The sequence below is a fragment of the Watersipora subatra genome, chromosome 10, assembly GCF_963576615.1.
Source record: "Watersipora subatra chromosome 10, tzWatSuba1.1, whole genome shotgun sequence".
Taxonomy (NCBI): Eukaryota; Metazoa; Bryozoa; class Gymnolaemata; order Cheilostomatida; family Watersiporidae; genus Watersipora; species Watersipora subatra.
In genome coordinates, this window is record NC_088717.1 from 4,827,287 (window position 1) to 4,835,535 (window position 8,249).

The following is an 8,249-nucleotide window of genomic DNA, read 5'->3' on the forward strand; positions in this document are numbered from 1 at the left end:
CATTAATTTTTGAACTAGCAACTTCTTAAAAATTAGTAGAAACATAATGATTTAGCACGCTAAAGAGAATTTTACTAAGCTGCGTATAGTGATGCTCATTACAGAGAGTACAAGAGAAGTTGACAACTGAATTGTTTTTATTACTATTTGTTTTCAGAATTATTTTAGTGGTACAAATCTTTTTCTTATCAATAGATTTGTAAAATAATCAACCTCTGTTTCAATATGTTTATAAAAAAAATTCCAATATAAGTTTTGATTTACGCTAAATTAAATAAGTATTTATAACTGTTATTAACTGACCAGATCCTTTTTTCTATCAGAAGTTACACAATTGATAATTCATGTTACTAGCCGGTCGTCTGCTACCCGATTGTATTTTTAAGCATAGAACAAAATTAAACTAAATCGATTTTATAAATAAAATTCTCTTTGGCCAACAGCTCTCAGCGTAGGTTAAAGGTCAACTGACCAACATTATATAAAAGGACTATTAACTTCGGGCTTTTAATCAAAATTTTTAAAGTATAATGCAACCATCTAAAGCAACCTTGTTTATAATATAAACAAGGTGGATTATAATTGCAATTGTAGATAGTAATTGATTAGATAAACAAATTGGATATATTATATCCAACAATGTGCTACAAATTCAGGACAATTTGAAGTTATGAAAGTTTTTTTTATTATATTCAATATTATCTATTATTGTTTTTAATTACTATATTTTTATACAACACTTGTGTAAAAGAAGAAAGCAAAGCTAAAAATAGTTTGGAATGTACTCAAGGTGGAATGAATAAGTTTTATGTTTGCCACTTTATTTGTCCTTCAATGACAATGTAACTTTAAAAAATCTTTCAAAATGTTGTCATGCAGGTAATACAATAAATATTAAATACAATTTATTAACTTTTACCGTTCAAGCTTATGGGTGCTAAACTCCAATCACAAACAAACATTCTATAAAGACACCGCAAACAAGAAGCTGCAAAAATACCTAAAGTTATAGGAAAAATAACAATGTATAAATTATCATTTATTTATAAAATCATAAATTCACTAATGATTATAATGAAATTCTTAACAGAAACTACTAGCTACTTCAGTTGTAGTTTGCTTCAGTGCTCTAAAATCTTAAACACATCATGGAATACCACTACATCCAACGCGATGTGCATACAACAGGCAAACAGTTCACCTGCAATACTCACTGACAACTTTCCCCGCTTATTCTTTTAAATCCAATATGAATGATAATAATAATCATACGCCGCCATGTGTTAGTATGTCTGCATAGTACAAGTAAATTATTTTTATTGACATAGCGTAACAGATATGATTGTTGGTAGCTGCGATAAACAAACCTGAGTTGGCTAGCTCAGCCATGAACAAGGCTTGCTCAGTAAGTATGTAGGCAAAGTTACCCTTAGCCCCAATTCCTAGACTCCTGATATTTGGAGCTAACTTGCTAGAGAGTTTTGTTGGTTTGGTTACAGTTTTTCCTGACAAATCATAGGCTAGAATAACATCGGGTTGGCCAGTCAGCTTGTTTGCAACATAGAGAGTCCTGTCAAAATTTAGTTGCCACATCAATATGCTCCTAGTTGTAAAGCAAAAACATGTTTTGAAGTTTTTTTGATTTCGTGCCTTTATATCTTCGAATAGTTTTAACAACATTCAGCCAAAGATTTGAGCTCAAACATACCAAGAGTTCTGATGGCCAGTTGCGACTTTGATCTAATTGTTGTTTTAGAGTCTCAGTCTAACATTACTGCCAATTTGAACCACATTCATTTTTATTCACCTCTCCGCACCACTCTTACTTTATACTATTGTATTTATAATAGCAATTCCAAAATATGTTCTTTATATATCTGCATTACTTATTTCATGTATAATCTTTAAAATTAACTAACTGATGGAAGTTGTACTTTTGCATAGTTAAATTTTTATTTTTTGTAAAAATATTATTCAAGGTGCATTCTAGGTAATGTGGAAACAGCATTAAAACTACATAGCATTTGTATTTGGTCTTAACATTCATCAGGGCAAAAATCTTTTCCATGAGGTTGATAATTTAGTGACGATATTGAAATACACTTGCACTGGGGTTTGTGGAAGTTTATATAAATATTTATACAAAATTTATTTATTTATATTTATGTTTACTTATTTATACTATCTCAAAATACTCTTGCACTGGGGTTTGTGGAAGTTTATATAAATATTTATATAAAATTTATTTATTTATATTTATGTTTACTTATTTATACTATCTCAAAATACTCTTGCACTGGGGTTTGTGGAAGTTTATATAAACATTTATATAAAATCTATTTATATATTTATTTATACTATCTCAAAATACACTTGGATTTGGGTTTGTGGAAGTTTATATAAATATTTATATAAAATTTATTTATATATTTATATTCATATTTATTTATACTATCTCAAAATACACTTGGACTTGGGTTTGTGAAAGTTTATATAAATATTTATATAAAATTTATTTATATATTTATTTATATTCATATTTATTTATACTATCTCAAAATACACTTGGACTTGGGTTTGTGGAAGTTTATATAAATATTTATATAAAATTTATTTATATATTTATTTATATTTATATTTATTTATACTATCTCAAAATACACTTGGATTTGGGTTTGTGGAAGTCTGTATAAATATTTATATAAAATTTATTTACATATTTATTTATGTTCTTATTTATTTATACTATCTCAAAATACACTTGGACTTGGGTTTGTGGAAGTCTGTATAAATATTTATATAAAATTTATTTACATATTTATTTATATTTATTTATACTATCTCAAAATACGCTTGGATTTGGGTTTGTGGAAGTTTATATAAATATTTATATAAAATTTATTTATATATTTATTTATATTCATATTTATTTATACTATCTCAAAATACACTTAGACTTGGGTTTGTGGAAGTTTATATAAATATTTATATAAAATTTATTCACACATTTATTTATATTCATATTTATTTATACTATCTCAAAATACGCTTGGATTTGGGTTTGTGGAAGTCTATATAAATATTTATATAAAATTTATTTATATATTTATTTATATTCATATTTATTTATACTATCTCAAAATACACTTGAACTTGGGTTTGTGGAAGTTTATATAAATATTTATATAAAATTTATTTATATATTTATTTATATTCATATTTATTCATACTATCTCAAAATACATTTGGACTTGGGTTTGTGGAAGTCTGTATAAATATTTGTATAAAATTTATTCACACATTTATTTATATTCATATTTATTTATACTATCTCAAAATACACTTGAACTTGGGTTTGTGGAAGTCTATATAAATATTTATATAAAATTTATTCACACATTTATTTATATTCATATTTATTTATACTATCTCAAAATACACTTGAACTTGGGTTTGTGGAAGTCTATATAAATACTTATATAAAATTTATTTATATATTTATTTATATTCATATTTATTTATACTATCTCAAAATACACTTGGACTTGGGTTTGTGGAAGTCTGTATAAATATTTATATAAAATTTATTTATATATTTATTTATATTCATATTTATTTTTACTATCTCAAAATACACTTTGACTTGGGTTTGTGGAAGTCTATATAAATATTTATATAAAATTTATTCACACATTTATTTATATTCATATTTATTTATACTACCTCAAAATACACTTGAACTTGGGTTTGTGGAAGTCTATATAAATATTTATATAAAATTTATTTATATATTTATTTATATTCATATTTATTTATACTATCTCAAAATACACTTGGACTTGGGTTTGTGGAAGTTTATATAAATATTTATATAAAATTTATTTATATATTTATTTATATTCATATTTATTTATACTATCTCAAAATACGCTTGGATTTGGGTTTGTGGAAGTCTATATAAATATTTATATAAAATTTATTTATATATTTATTTATATTCATATTTATTTATACTATCTCAAAATACACTTGAACTTGGGTTTGTGGAAGTCTATATAAATATTTATATAAAATTTATTCACACATTTATTTATATTCATATTTATTTATACTATCTCAAAATACACTTGGACTTGGGTTTGTGGAAGTCTATATAAATATTTATATAAAATTTATTCACACATTTATTTATATTCATATTTATTCATACTATCTCAAAATACATTTGGACTTGGGTTTGTGGAAGTTTATATAAATATTTGTATAAAATTTATTCACACATTTATTTATATTCATATTTATTTATACTATCTCAAAATACACTTGAACTTGGGTTTGTAGAAGTCTATATAAATATTTATATAAAATTTATTCACACATTTATTTATATTCATATTTATTTATACTATCTCAAAATACACTTGAACTTGGGTTTGTGGAAGTCTATATAAATACTTATATAAAATTTATTTATATATTTATTTATATTCATATTTATTTATACTATCTCAAAATACACTTGGACTTGGGTTTGTGGAAGTCTATATAAATATTTATATAAAATTTATTTATATATTTATTTATATTCATATTTATTTTTACTATCTCAAAATACACTTTGACTTGGGTTTGCGGAAGTCTATATAAATATTTATATAAAATTTATTTATATATTTATTTATATTCATATTTATTTATACTATCTCAAAATACACTTGGATTTGGGTTTGTGGAAGTTTATATAGATATTTATATAAAATTTATTTATATATTTATTTATATTCATATTTATTTATACTATCTCAAAATACACTTGGACTTGGGTTTGTGGAAGTTTATATAAATATTTATATAAAATTTATTTATATATTTATTTATATTCATATTTATTTATACTATCTCAAAATACGCTTGGATTTGGGTTTGTGGAAGTCTATATAAATATTTATATAAAATTTATTTATATATTTATTTATATTCATATTTATTTATACTATCTCAAAATACACTTGAACTTGGGTTTGTGGAAGTCTATATAAATATTTATATAAAATTTATTCACACATTTATTTATATTCATATTTATTTATACTATCTCAAAATACACTTGAACTTGGGTTTGTGGAAGTCTATATAAATATTTATATAAAATTTATTTATATATTTATTTATATTCATATTTATTTATACTATCTCAAAATACACTTGGACTTGGGTTTGTGGAAGTTTATATAAATATTTATATAAAATTTATTCACACATTTATTTATATTCATATTTATTTATACTATCTCAAAATACACTTGAACTTGGGTTTGTGGAAGTCTATATAAATATTTATATAAAATTTATTCACACATTTATTTATATTCATATTTATTTATACTATCTCAAAATACACTTGAACTTGGGTTTGTGGAAGTCTATATAAATACTTATATAAAATTTATTTATATATTTATTTATATTCATATTTATTTATACTATCTCAAAATACACTTGGACTTGGGTTTGTGGAAGTCTATATAAATATTTATATAAAATTTATTTATATATTTATTTATATTCATATTTATTTTTACTATCTCAAAATACACTTTGACTTGGGTTTGTGGAAGTCTATATAAATATTTATATAAAATTTATTTATATATTTATTTATATTCATATTTATTTATACTATCTCAAAATACACTTGGATTTGGGTTTGTGGAAGTTTATATAGATATTTATATAAAATTTATTTATATATTTATTTATATTCATATTTATTTATACTATCTCAAAATACACTTGGACTTGGGTTTGTGGAAGTTTATATAAATATTTATACATTACTATCTCAAAAAGGGAAACACTTCAAGTAGTAACTAACAGCTCAAAAATAAAAATAAGGCTAAGTATTTATAGCAGTGGTGTGAGAGCTTCATCGTATGGGAGTAAAATAAAACAATACCTTGGAGTTGTCCATCATATAATAAAGTAACTCCAACCACAGTTTTCACCAAAAACTTTTTTGTATCTAGGTTGTATTTTTAAATGTAACTTGCTTCCAAAGATAAATCATTTTTTTTCCTTTATGGAAAAATATTCACATGGTGAATAAAAGTTTTCAATCGATATCTAATTTTGCTTCAGAATGGAACTGAAAGTATGGTGATGCTTTTCAAAGTCAATGACCTTTCTATTTGAGAATGAGAATTGATAACAAAATTTTAGTGTGGATTAAATCTTTAGTCTATATATATATAAATCTCAGTGGCTGCCTGTATTCTGTCTGCCTGTTTGCATTTCCAGCAATAGCAATAAAGTTGTAGGAATGAAAAATCTGCTGTGTGCTAGATTTGAACGTGGAACCTCTACTTCTGAATACAAGCATTTATCTATTATACTGGGCTGTCCAACTGGTTATGCTATGGAATAAATTTGACATAAACTTATTACACATGTCAATATTTTAAGGCTTCGCACTTAAAACTGCAGCAAGCGTTATTTGTGAAGCCCTATCAACAGAAAAATATATGCTCGTATGTGAAAAAAAATTTTTAAACTCCTATGGCCAAAAAGGCTGTTGCAATCAGTATAGAGCTGTAGTAGGCACCGCAGCTAGTACAGTATAAATTACGCAGGAAGTAACAGACTACACAAAAATAAACCAACACCTTCCTTTAAAAGTCAGAATGGTAATTGTTGTAGATGTTGATTAAAAGTAAACTTGTTGTGCAAAAAACTTCTTTTGTTACCCATGTAATGCTTGTCATTCAGCTATTCTACAAATAAACTGCACATTTATCAAATCAGATCTACTAGAAAATTTATTTTTTCACCTGGCATCTGGTGAAGTTTCCAGACTTGAACACTTGGTGACATATTTTGATACTATCAGGCTGTTCAGGCTGCTTGATAAAAGTTTGGTCCAAACTGGTGTTATCTTAAGTTCTTCACTGTCATGGAGCTAGACACAAGAACAGTAGTAACGCTACCTGGTAATGTTACTACACAGTGTTGGTATCATCAGCCTAATACTTTGATACCTTGTTCTTCTTTGTTATTACTTTTTTCACAGCAACTTAGACGTAATTGTTAAAACAATAGAATTTTTTTATAATAATAATTGGTCATATTGCAAAGAATTTTAGTTATAGTATTGCAGGTTTATAGCTTTATATATAAATAGGTTACTACAAATGAGGACAAGTGAACAGTGCACCTAGACTGGCTAAATAGTATTATATTTGATAAATAACATGCCTAAAAAGGCTACAATATTGTTTTTTGGAGTTGTCACTTCATCTTGAAATGAAAAAGGTCAAATTCTAAGTACACAATTGTATATTTATGTGTGCAATTACTAATTTTTTAATTAGATAACCAAGGTATTTAGATAATTATTTCAATAATTAAGTTAATTATTAATAGTTAATAATTAAGTTCAATAGAAATTTAATATTCTGTATATCACTATTTGCAATTTAAAAATTAGGATTTATTTGTAAGAGTATTAAAGCATCCCGCATCATGCGTAATAAGAATTTAATATCTTACATAAAATAATATTAGAGAAACACATTAAAAGAAGAGTTAAACATAACCTGAGATACTTGAAGGTTTAGATAAGATTTTATGCCACCAAACAAAGTTTCCAATTTTCATATCAATTTCTTGTCTTTTGCAAATATTTTTATATAGTTAATAGTGTTTGCACTAACTGGGTCTTATAGAGCCATTGCAACAGCAAGCTGCCGCATGGTACTTACTAGGGCAAACTCTGCATCCACAAGTGAAGAATCCAATGTCCACACCTCATCGTCTACACAAACATGGAGTCTCCAATCTCGTAACAAAATTTCTTCGATGAGGATGTTGCGCTTTATTGGAAGTTTTGGCAACTTTTGACTTCTGCAGAAGCAAAAAATGGTACAAAATTTAGAGAGATGAAAATAGAATTAGAGATAGATTTTACTTTAGAGGTTTGCCCTGAAAGAGATAAAAATCTATAAACCTTTGCATATTTCACTCTATTTCTGTTACTTTTTCTTCAATGCCAGTGTTCCATTTTGTTCTATTGTAATTTTGCAACGTCAGTTATCCGATCATCAGTTTTTCTCCAATATGGGCATTTGGTTTGTCTGCTCTATCATTCAAAGTTCTTCTTTGCTTACCGGTCTCACTAAAAAGCCTCTATCATACTTCCGCAGACATAGATGGTGATCTTCATAACTGATGTTCTGAGAATACAGTTATAATAT